Raw genomic sequence first — 12,203 nt, 5'->3', positions numbered from 1 at the left:
AATGACAAGGAACAGGACAGGAGGAAATGGCCTCAAGCTGTGCCAGGAGAGATTTAGGTTGGATAACAGAAAAAGATTGCTGAAAGGGTGGTCAAGCACTGGAGCAGGCTGACCAGGGCAGGGGCTGAATCACCATCCCTGGAGGCATTTGAAAGATGTGGCACCTGTGGGCATGATTAGGTGCTGAGCTTGGCATGGTTCTTTCACTGGCTATACTCAATGATCTTTAAGGTCTTTTCCAACCTAAACAACTCTGTGATTCTCTGTTTCTGTCAGATAACTTGCCTGGGATGGCTCAATGCAGGACAAGGAAGAAGTTCACCCAGCCAAGCCAGCTGGAAGTGCAGCCAGTGTCAGATGAACCATGGCTTTGGCAGCAAATCATTCCTCTCAGCTTCACTCATAAGTACTCACAGCACCAAAGAACCTGGTTAGGTGAGCAATCCCTGATGAGCAGATATCCAAAGGATGAGCAGGCAAGAATCTGTCCCTGGGAATACATAGTTAATAATGCATTTAATAGCTTTTCTGAACAAAAATTCTGATGTATCTAAAAGAAAAAAAAACAGGTGGTTTTCTTATTTGTATTTTTCTGACAGAACCAGGTGCCTCAGAAATGTTTTCCCAGTAGGAAGAAACCGTAGAAAGCTCTTTTTCCTTGTAGGAAAAGAGTCAACAGTGCTTCAGTGACACAGAAATTGGCCTAACAGAAGCATTTATGTCAGGTAATCCTACAAGGAGCTTTTCAGCTGTATTATCCAGAGAAAAACATTTGTACAATATTTGCCTGCCAGGAAAAAAGTCTCTACTGCATTTTCCCAAAAGAAAAAATTTTATAACCTTTTGCTGACAAGGAAGTAATAATTATCCACATAGGAGCATACCATTAGGGTTCCCTTGACAATGACTGATTGGTTTACTTATAAATATTTGCCAAGGAAGGAAAAACAATGTGATGAACAAAAGGCTGGTGGCTTTCTTTTGCTAACAGAGCTACAGTGGAAGGGAAAAGAAAAAAACCAAACTCCAAATTGCAGTGTTACTAGAGCACCTGAAAGCACAAATACTACAGGAAATCAAGGAGCCACAGGACCACAGAGAAGCTGCCAGGGATTGGGCTCTGGGGTGAGCATCTCACACCACTCAGGCTGGCATTGCCTCGAGTTTAACAAAGTTGAGCCTCCTCTGCCAGCCTGGATTCTGGGGGGAGTGAGAGAAGGTTGAAGGAGAGGGAAAACAAGGAAGACTTGGAAAGTTATTTTCCAGTCACTGCTGTGGCATCCTTCCCACTGATCTCCCTTTCAAGTGATCTTAAGAAGCTGATATGGTGCCCAGAAATTACATACAAAGCACAGTTTTACATGCTCATTACTCTGAGAACGAGAGAATGCCACAACTAATCACAAAGCTACCACTGTCATGAGATGAAAACAAACACTGATTCTTCTTTAGATGCTGGGGTTTCCTTGTCTAGTTACTGTCATACAAGTCCTGTTATGTGAATCCAGACCTCTAGTCCTTTTTTATAAAAAGACAGTGTTGCAGTTTTATAGGTTTCTCTTGGAATATCACTCTTCATTTTTTTCATTTTCCCTATGGATGTCCATTTCTCCCAGCCTTTGTCAGCTCTGTTATATGTGGTCAATAATCAGGGGTTGGGTAGATGGAAGAATAATTTCTATTACCCTGCTGTTTTCATGGGCTTCACACAAAATTTTTGAAACCATCTACTTCCAAGACCCTGGGTAGAGATGCAGCAAGGGGAACTCCTCCCCATGTACACAGGTGTGCCAAACAGTGTCTCCTGCCTTTGCAGTGTTCTGCCCCATTTGTGCTTTCATTGCCAGTGCCCAGCAGGACAATTCACTGATTTTGTTGGTGCAATGACAGTGATTGATATCCCTCTGGTAATGGCACTGGGGAATAAACCATGGCATGTAACTCCACTGCTGCTCCCCAGCAGCCAACAAAACCCAGACCATGTCAGAGTCACCCCCCATGATTTACCCAAGGATAACCTATTGGTATTTTTTGCTGACCTTGGCACCTAGATCATTTTCAGAAACTCATTTCAGAAAAATTAATTCCCAGAGTAGTGGAGAGCATGGAGATACAACAACATCCTTACCACAATCAAGAACTCTCAGAATCCTTGTAGCACCCCTTGGTTTGGGGTCTCCTTCAGGTACTCAGCTGGAAGAAGCAAGAGATGGTTTCAGTCTGTGTTTCAAGAACCATTCAAATATTGGTCACAAAACAGTCAATGATGAAAAGCCTTGGGTCAGGACACACAACTGCCCTGCCCTGGGACACCAAGCCTTAGGAGTGTGGACTCAGTGGGTCCTGAATTCTTCTGCACAGAACCACAGCCTGGGGCTGTGCCAGCCCCTCCTGGAGGGCTGGAGACCCCAGGAGCTTTTGCTGATGAAACAGGAGGTGTGTGTTTGTTGCTGCAAAGGAAGGGAGGGAGATGGAAGCTGAGTCCCTTCTCACATCTCTGCCCCTGGCCTGGTGTAAGCTGACATTTCCCAGCCTGTGAGGCAACCAAGCACTGCAGAGTACAAATCCAGGTGCCCACATACTACTACAGTAATTCACTGAAGCAAAACAAACTCTAAGAAAAGGATACAAGAGTTCTGTGTCCAGTTCTTGAAGATATAGGCAAGGACAGCTGAGTGCTGAGACATTAATCCTGTGGGGAAGGCCAGGCTCTTGAGGTCCTTGCTTTTGTCCTGTCCTGAGCCCCAATTCTGGCATCTTTACTGAGCACTGCCCTATTCATGACCTGATGGGAGCATTGCCTAAACAAGGATGGTAGAATTAGGCTTGAAATTTCCATGAGTACATGATCACAATATTTGGCAGAAAAATGTCTCAAGGCTCCACTAGATTATTTATGTCTTTGATTTCTGCTAGCAGTCTTGTCAAATGGGGAGAGATTTATTATTTTAATTATCTCAAGCTTGTAGAGATTTAAACATCTGTTATAGGTGTTCAATAAGTATTAGAACAGCAATCAATTTTTTCTTAAACAGGAGAGTGATTCATGCTGTTCTGTGAATAGATAAACTCTCTATGGTCAGTACCAGACAGATACATTGTAAGAAAGAAGGAGGCTTTTTTAACTGGCTTCCAGTTAACTCTGTTTAAGAAGTCTAGATGAAACATAACATTTAGGAACACTAAAAGCCATTTAATTACAGGATTTGGTGTGTTGTTCTCAGATCTTTCACTGCCAAAGCAGCAGTGCTTTCTGTTCTGCTTCCCAGCAGGACAGTGTTTATGGATTATCTGTACAAATTTCATTGAACATTCTCTGTCCTGCAGTGTTCTCCTGCTTATGTAACAGATTTATCATTTAGCAGTGATAGGCCACCGGAAGAACTCAGCCCAGAGCTTTTCTTGATGTGATTTACATCCCCCTTGGGCATGACTTAACATCAATAAAAATCAAAAGGAGGAGACTTCCAGGTCTGACTTGGCACAAAGGGCTCAGTTAAAGCAGCACATCCTGTGGAGACCACAGACAGATCTTTGCTTTGTGTCCAGCATCTGTTGGGAGGTGAATGTTCATCTCTAGAGTAACATCTGTGCAAAACCATGGGACTTCATTCCCTGAGTCACTGTGCCACAGGGGGGATGAGTGGATGGCATTTCTGTGCCTCTGCTCCAGCCCTCCTGGGTAACCTCACCAGGGTAAACCTCACCTGGTGTCTTGGGCTGCAATACAGGATGTGACCAGCAATGTGAATTCTGTCACCATCTGTTGAAGCTGGGTGGGGCAGTGACCCTTATCTCCTGGCACATATTATCTGCTGATGAGCCATCTTTAAACCAGCTGGGGCAATCATCTTTATCTTTCCCACAGCCCATCCTCCCTCCAGGAGATATCATCTGCTGCTGGCCCATTCAGTCCCAGTGCATGACTGATAAAATTCCATCATCCCACTGGGAGATGCTCCAGCCAGGGGAGGAGCCAAGCCTTTCCTACCCAGATAAAAACTGAGATTTTGGACACCAAGGCACCTTCTTTCCACTGGATTCCAGAGGAAAGCCAGACCTTTCCACATCATCCCTGCACCTTCAGAGGAAACTGCACCTTCTCCAGGAGCACTGCTCCAGCTGAACCACATCTGCCACTGCAGGAGGATGCAGCCACCATTGAATGGGACTGTGCCAACACCCTGACTGACTGACAGGGTGTCAGGTTGGATTCTGACTCTGTCAGGGTTGGGATTGTTCTTTGTAATACTGTATTTCTATTTTAATTTTCCTAGTAAAGAAGTAATTCCTAATTCCCATCTCTTTGCCTGAGAGTCCCTTAATTTCAAAATTATAATAATTTGGAGGAAGGGGGTTTGCATTCTCCATTTCAAAGAGAAGCTTCTGCCTCAATTGGCAGACACCTGTCCTCCAAACCAGGACACGTGGGTAACCTTACCTGGGTAACCTTAACCTTACCTGCATCATCTCCTGCAGCAGCTCAGCTCGGGCCAGCCCAGGTGTTTGCACCCCCACAGTGCCTTTTAAAGTCTCCCCCATTCCCTCTCCCCCATTCCTGATTCTCCCACACAGTAACATTTCCATTCTTGGACCTCCTCTGTTGAGAATCTAATCCAAAATAAAAGAAGGAAATTAAAGGCAGAGCTAAGACAAAGATTGTTACTACTTTCCTATTGTGGGCAATCCTAAATTAATTTTCATGTGAGATTTAAGGTAAGAAGGAGTAGAATTTGAAGATAAAGATGGATATCCTATGAATAGGAGACAGCAGGAAAATGAGACACTGAGCTGTTTATGGGAGAAATGAATGAATGGAGCATCGAAACTCATCAAGTCAGTGAGACAAAGCCAGATGTCTAAACAGAAAGGGCTTTAAACAGGATTTCTGAAAGATGCAGTGAGCAAAATTAAATGCCATAAATCTGATTGCTGCTCCCCAACAGAAAGCAGACAACTTTTTGCTCCAATTATTCCCCAAAACAATGATAGGAATATTATTTTCTCCTCTACAATAGATTTTATCAGTTGCCAACCTTTAAAGTAAATCTTTTCTGCAATCAAAAGACAAAGCCAAGATTTTTAGGAATTAGAATACAGGTGCAAAAACAAAGGCCAGCTATGAGCCTTAATAAATTCACCATCAATTCCAAGAAAGCCTTTGACTCTGTACTGAATAAATGAAAATTATTACTCTGGGTTTGACACCAGTAGGAATTTAATACTGATGTAAATCTGCTCATTGCAGAGTTACTGATACAATGCCAGTGCTGGTTTCACTCCCTATTAGTGACAATCCCATGGGCTCAAGAGACTTTGAATGAAACTGGATCTACTCTTGTACTCTGGAAAAAGAAGAAAAAAAGGGGTGGTGGTGGGGGAAATTCTACTTCTTTAAACTTCCACTAGTTTTTCCTAATTAAATGTTATGTTTTGGGCACAGGAGAACAGGTTTGTTTTTTTAAACTCAGACTGACTTTACAGGATTAGCAGTTTTGAAAAATATTACAAAACTGAACAAATATGACAGAGCTCATTTAAGAAAAAAAAAGGATCTTTTTTATTGTCTTTTTTTTTTTTTTAAAGAGCTGCATACAGTTAAGTTGGGGGTGGGGTGTTGGAGTTGTTTGGTTTTTTTGTTCAACTGAATCTAATTCTTCTAAGTCAGAATCATAAAGTCTAGTGGGAAAAAAATTTAAATTACCAAAGGCAAGAAACAAGCTTTATATTTAGCTGTATTGGTTATAGCAATTTCCATAGTAATTATGTTATGCACATCATCTAATAACTTGTCTAGAGTAAATTCTCTGCTTCATTTTAGTTCAAACATAGGAACATGTATTTAAGATGTTATAAGAAGAAAACAATTGCCTTAGGGAGTCACTTGCCATGTGCTCTAAATTCTAAAACAATACTTCAAAGAAAGTTGATTTATTTTGTGAGCAACATTATTAATTGAGAGCAGGAAATAAAACATGACATTTTTTACTAGTCTCATCTCTTAAGAAGAGGAAGGCACTCTTTGTGGTCTCTGTCCACACAAACCTAGGAATTATTTAATTTTATGACCAGTTTTATTTAAATTCAGAAGAAAAAAAATGTAATTTGAAAAGATACTGAGTTCCTACAAGTTTGGCAAAAGTAAAGGCATCTAGGACATGGTCATACTAAGGTAAACAAAGGAAAAACAGAAGCAAACTTTAATTAGAGAAGATAATATATTTGGGGGGCAAACTCTCTATTATTCCTCTCCCTGTCCTATGCTGATCTCTGTTGCTTAATATAATTCAGATTAACAGTCAATCCAACACAACCATTTTCCCACTATAGTCATCTTTGTACCTAGTAAAAAAATAAAGAAAATGCAAGTTTAGAAAGATTCATGCTCTCAAATTTATAACCTAGAAAAATGCCCTGATCAAGGCAGTGTCACAAACCTTTTTCTACCCCTGGAAATGCACATGCCACAAATGCCTGGCTCCTGCCTTGCTCTGTGCTGCTGTGTCCTTGAGTGAGCAGTCACTGGCTTCAGCCAGCAATGCCAAATATCAATGACCAGGTGAGAAGTTAAAATGTATTTTGGTCATTTCCATAGGAGCTGAGTTTATTTAGTGCCTCCCTGTCTGCAGTGCCTGCAGTGGGAACTGCACTGGATAAACCTTCTCCAGGTCTGCCTGATGAATGAGGCTTTGAATCAATTAACTTATTCAAAAGTGCCAGCTAATTAAGTCTGTGATCTTTGACTTATGTGTAGTACCTCCTAATTCCAGTGCACTTTCACAGATTTGTCAAAAATTTCTTCATTTCTGGAGGAAAAAATCCTCCAATAATGTAAAAAATGTGTAGCCTGATGAGGAAACAAAGCTAATGAAAGGACACAGAGCTGATGCCCCCTTGGCACTGCTATTGTTCAGTAAAATTACTATGTTATTGAAACATACATTGATTCATTACCTACATAAATATGCAGCTGCCTGACATTTTAAATTATTAGCAGAAAGGACTTGTGCTGACATAAGGCTCAATCCTGCAATTCTCATAGATTTCCAGATCTCCCTGTGACATTAAAAGGTGTTGGACCTGCATAAGGAAATCAAGATCAAGGGAACACTGGCTTTGTCTGTAGGATTTCAATCACATTCCAAACTAAGTCTGAGAAATCCAAATCACGAGCTCAGCCTTCACTGAAATATGATTACTGGACTATTTTTGCTGGTAAGTTTTCTGTCTTCCCAGGTCCTTTTTGTCCTCAATCTCCACTCTCTGAAAGTGAAAAGGGAAACAAGCCCCTAAAGACAAGAAAGAATCCCAGCCATCAGCCAGGAGTGAGTGAGTTACATTTCCCCTACACACACAATGTGCCTACACAGCAGTTGCTCCATGGCTCTGCCTTTTGCTAGGAAAAACAAGAAACAGTTCAACATCCAAGATGCTGCTTGGAGCATTGGGAACTCATCCTGAAGTCCATCACAGCAAGGATTCAGACCTGAACCTGCCATCCTCACACCAAGTACCACACATCCACTGACTTCTCAGGGATGGACCTCCGTAATCATGTTGTGGTTCTAAATAATCCAAGTATCTGTAAGAAATCCAAAGACCTATTCATTTGTCAAAAGCAGGCCATTAGATCCACAATGTGGTGCCTGACAAAATTCTGTTTTCCCAAACTCCTTCCACAGCAACAGGGATGGGGCCAACTGCTTTGCTGTGATCCTATAGAGCATTACAGAGATTGACTCATCCCCAAACCAAAGTGACCCAAGGGTGGCATTTCTTCAGCATCAGATGTCATTACTGCACTTCAGGAATCCTTTATGAGGAAGCAAAGCCCCACTGTGTCAGGTGCAGGGGTCAGCAGTCCCAGCAGATGTAGCAGCCAAGACTCTGAGGACAAAAGCAGCACAAGCAGTGTCCTTAGGGCTGCAGTGAGGAGCTGGGTACAGAGCCAGGTGTCCTGGCTCCAGCCCTGTGCTCAGAGCACCACACCTCTCTGCCAGACACACAGATGCTGCAGTTTGAAGCCTATCAGTCTTCATGTCAGGTGTTACCTCTACTTACATGTGTCATTGCAATTCCTCCTAGATTTCTGTACTTTTTCTAACCTTTCCAGTTGTGTTAGAAAGCAGACCACAAACACTGGTTTGCATTTCTATTTGTGCCTTTTCTTAGAGCTTTTACATAATTTTCTTTTCCTGCATATAAATAATCACTGACCATTTACAGGTGAATGTAAAACCATAGACACATAACAGTTTTGGGTAGTGTTACATCACTTCTATCCCTCACAGCATTGGGATATCCATCAAGGCTCATCTAATCTAATCTAATCTAATCTAATCTAATCTAATCTAATCTAATCTAATCTAATCTAATCTAATTTAGTTCAAAAGAGTCCTCACAGCAAAACATGACTGAAAAATCAGTCAGCACACTGTTGTCAGGAAGCTTATCCTAACTAACTTCTACTTCCAAGCTGATTCCAAAGTGTCTCTTGTCTCTGGCAGCTGGCTGTGCATAAGAGGAAACCAACATACAGAGAACAGGGCTGAAATCAGAAAGGTTAAGAGGAAAAACAGCAGGGAAAAGAAATCACAGTTTAACATCCTAGACTTTAAAGGCTCTGCTGAGTTACAGGAGGTCTATAAATGCTCTTAGATGCTCTCTGAGAGAATAGGTCACTGAGAGGTTAGGGAGAGGAAGAAAACCTGATGAAAGATCAGCAGAATGAAGGAGGGCTATAATTTCACCTAAAAGGAGAGTTCTGAATTTGATGGAGCTGCGAGAGCAGACACTACCACCCATCAGAACTTCTCTTCTTCCCTGTGGAGAATGAGCAGATTTGTAAAAGCTCCACAATCTTCAAAGATTGTCTCATAATAAGGCACAATGATATCTGCAGCACAGCAAGAAACCAAGAGTAAGGTTGTCAGAGTATCCTCCTTCTGGAATGTTATGGCAGGGATTTTTCACAGGAGCTTGAAACAGGGAGGAAACCAAATCACACAGATGAAAAGCAACAGAAACTGAGTACTCCCAGCTTTCTCTGAGGGAGGAATCCAATTAGCCATCCCTAATAGGTTCCTCTGGTCTTAGTCTATGAAGAGCCCCAACAAATTGTGTCTTGGTCCAAATGCTCCAAGGACTTTGCTGGTGGTGGGTGCTCTGAAAATCCACAGGCATTTTTCTTCTGCCCCAAAGTTCACAAGTCATAGTCAAAAGCAAAATCACAGTCCTTAAAAAATGCACACAGACCAAACTCTCAGGTGTAGGTATGCCATAGGGCCACAACTGAAGTAGTCCTGTAACTCTTCAATACTTTAGGGTTTCTAAAAAGTGCATTATTATTTTATGACCAGATATAAGACTCATCAAATGCTCAGATTTTTCCTCTCTTTACTGACTACAATATGGCTGACACTTTAGGCAGGATCTTAATGAACTACAGAAACTCATTCCATCCCTCTTTCTCTAGAAATTCACTGTGCAATAAAAAAAGTAGAAATTTATTTTAATTAACTCTTCTTCTCTCTCCACAACTTCTTCTTTCTCACTCTTTTCTCTCTCACTTTTTTAGAAGGCAAAAATGTTCCAGATATTTCCAGGCTGAGACCTTCAGAGCACAAACTCTCTCCTCACTGAGCTTCTGTAGATGATGTGCCACACATGAGCTCTCCTGGAGGAGATTTCTGACTGGTTAAGCCTAATGGCTGAGCTCTACAGGTGTACAAATGTTGGGGAGGAAATAGACTGACAATAACCCCCACATACAACACTTCTGAAGACTTAACCTAGTATGCAATTTTTCATATTTAGCCCTTACTCTGGGTATCAATCTGCATGCAGCAGGACAAGAAGTAAAGGATTTCTTTGAGGTGGATTCAGTGGTCTGTGAAAACCTTGTTCTTTACTGCCCCATGGGCCCCCATCATCACACAACACTTTATAAAAGGCAAGAGGAAGATAAAACTCCAGAAAGTGTGGAAACAACATGCAAGATCAAGACAGAAGTAGTGACAATACAAGATAAATGAAATGAATCTGCCAGTAAAAAAGTGTTTGCTTTGCTCAGAACCATCACAACAGCACTGCTTAAGTTATTGTAGCCAATATTAAAGAGAATCCAAACGCAATCTTTTTTCTGATGACGTGCTATTACCACACTACTTTTAAAAGACTCAACAGTGAGTCCCCTGACTTCTCTGTGACTCAAGGGGTCACGATACAAATGAGGGTTTATGATGAAGTCCCACACATCTACATAGGCACCATGGTTTGAAGAGACAATTGTCTGTTTTAATAGTCCAACAAATGTTCCTCCTCTAAAGTGCAGGAAAGACACATGGTGAGAAACTTGTGTAGAACATATGGTGCTGAAATAGCAAGATGATAATTCTTTAACAGCTTTTGACAGTGGTAAAAGATCAATTATTGCACCATAAATATGAAAAAGTTCCTCCAGCCTTTTGCTGGAATGAATGTATATTTTAAAATTGGTGTTTCCCTTTAATGGCAGCCAAGTTACCTCTGAATTGCAAAGTTATGCAGCCTCATAAAGTTAAATTAAAAGATTGATTGCTGTATGTTTACATCTCCAGCTGCTGAAGAACCAGCCCAATGACTGAAGCACAAACTCCTGAAGGCACTGAAGGTGCAGGCACTCTGAAAATGGCCCTTGACCTTTTGTTGAAAATCAAGTTTGAAATGGAATTGCCATTCCTTTCCTTTCCCTTCCCTTCAATTGCAAGAGTTTGCCACAGAAATAACCAAACATGGCTCTGGAAAGTATTAGGAAAGACAGGTTGATTTCCCAGCTTGACTGCTGAGCCAGTTGACATGAGTAAGGTTTTATTCTCTAAATTTCTTGACCCATGAGATTTCTGCCTTGGACTAATATACATGTATGTATAAATATGTGTGTGTGCATATACAGACTCACACTCCTAAAGGAATTAGTTTTAATTTTGAAGAAAACTGACACCTCTGTTTCAACAGTTCTCTGTGCAAAGTCACCATGGTAAAACAATGATGATACAGGTTTGCTACTCAATTTAATACTGCATGTGGGATTCTTTGTGGAGATTTTATGACAGAACCACATATAATGACCCTGGGCTCAAGTTCAAAGCAGCAGATACAGAGCTGCAATGTCCTATTATGGTTCTGAAATAATTCATATGGATCCACTTTTACTCTTTAAGGGCAGCCTACTCCAGAAGCACATCAGTCTCTTGTTCTGAAAAGCTTCCCATCCAAAGGGAGGTATCTTAGCATTCTTTGGGTTTTAAAAAGTGCCTGTCTTTGCTGACTGCTGTAGGTAGGGCTATTATAAACTGAATGCATTATTTACACCAGTGGGATCACACTGTGGTAGCAGTGAAGGTCATGGTTTTGTTGTGCATCAGTGAACACTCCCTTGCCATGTGAACAGACAAAACAAGGAGAGAGGGACAATAATACAGAGGGGAATGAGCTGCTGAGTTCCAGCACTGATGAAAAGCAGAGGGGAGTTTCCCTGCTCCCAGGCCAGTGCATCACCTGCCCTGTTTCTCACTCATTTCAATATGCCCATGTTTGACCCCCTGTGCTCCAGATTCCCAATATTCCCTGAGGGCATGGCTAACCTTACACACAGCAAACTATCCCATGAACAAATATTGTTTTAGTGGAACTTTTCTGTCCACATCAGTGTTCTATATCTAGCTATAAAAGTGCTACAGTTGGATTAAAGCCTAGCAGGCAAATTAAAAATACTTTACCAATAATAAAGGAAAAAAGCTTAGGTCAAATCTGGCATGGAATGCTATGAAATAGCACTTCCATATGTAAAATGCCAAGTGTGTCACAGACCCACACTTCTTCCACATTGGAATCACTTATTTTTCCCTCTTGTGGAAAGACACACACTAGCTAGAAAGACACACTTTGTCTTCAGGTCTTGCCCCTTATCCCTTTTCCACCTATACCTTCCCACTTCCCACTAATAGAAATCCTTCAGCCTACTCCATTTTCCACCACATCAAAGATTCAGTGTGCAATCAGCTGCATTGTCTTGGTTGAATACATTTAATTTCCCCTTTTCTCTGTGCCATTTTGAGTACAGCTCATTAAGTAGCATAAGCAAAATAGCTGTTGTTGGCCTTTGCATCTTATCACCTAATGGCAGCTTTGTCCAGCAGTGTTAAGTGCTCTCCTTTCTTAGC

This window comes from Oenanthe melanoleuca, chromosome 4A (genome assembly GCF_029582105.1).
Source record: "Oenanthe melanoleuca isolate GR-GAL-2019-014 chromosome 4A, OMel1.0, whole genome shotgun sequence".
NCBI classification, from domain to species: domain Eukaryota; kingdom Metazoa; phylum Chordata; class Aves; order Passeriformes; family Muscicapidae; genus Oenanthe; species Oenanthe melanoleuca.
The sequence above is the reverse complement of the archived record's forward strand: the minus strand, read 5'-3'. Positions refer to the sequence as shown.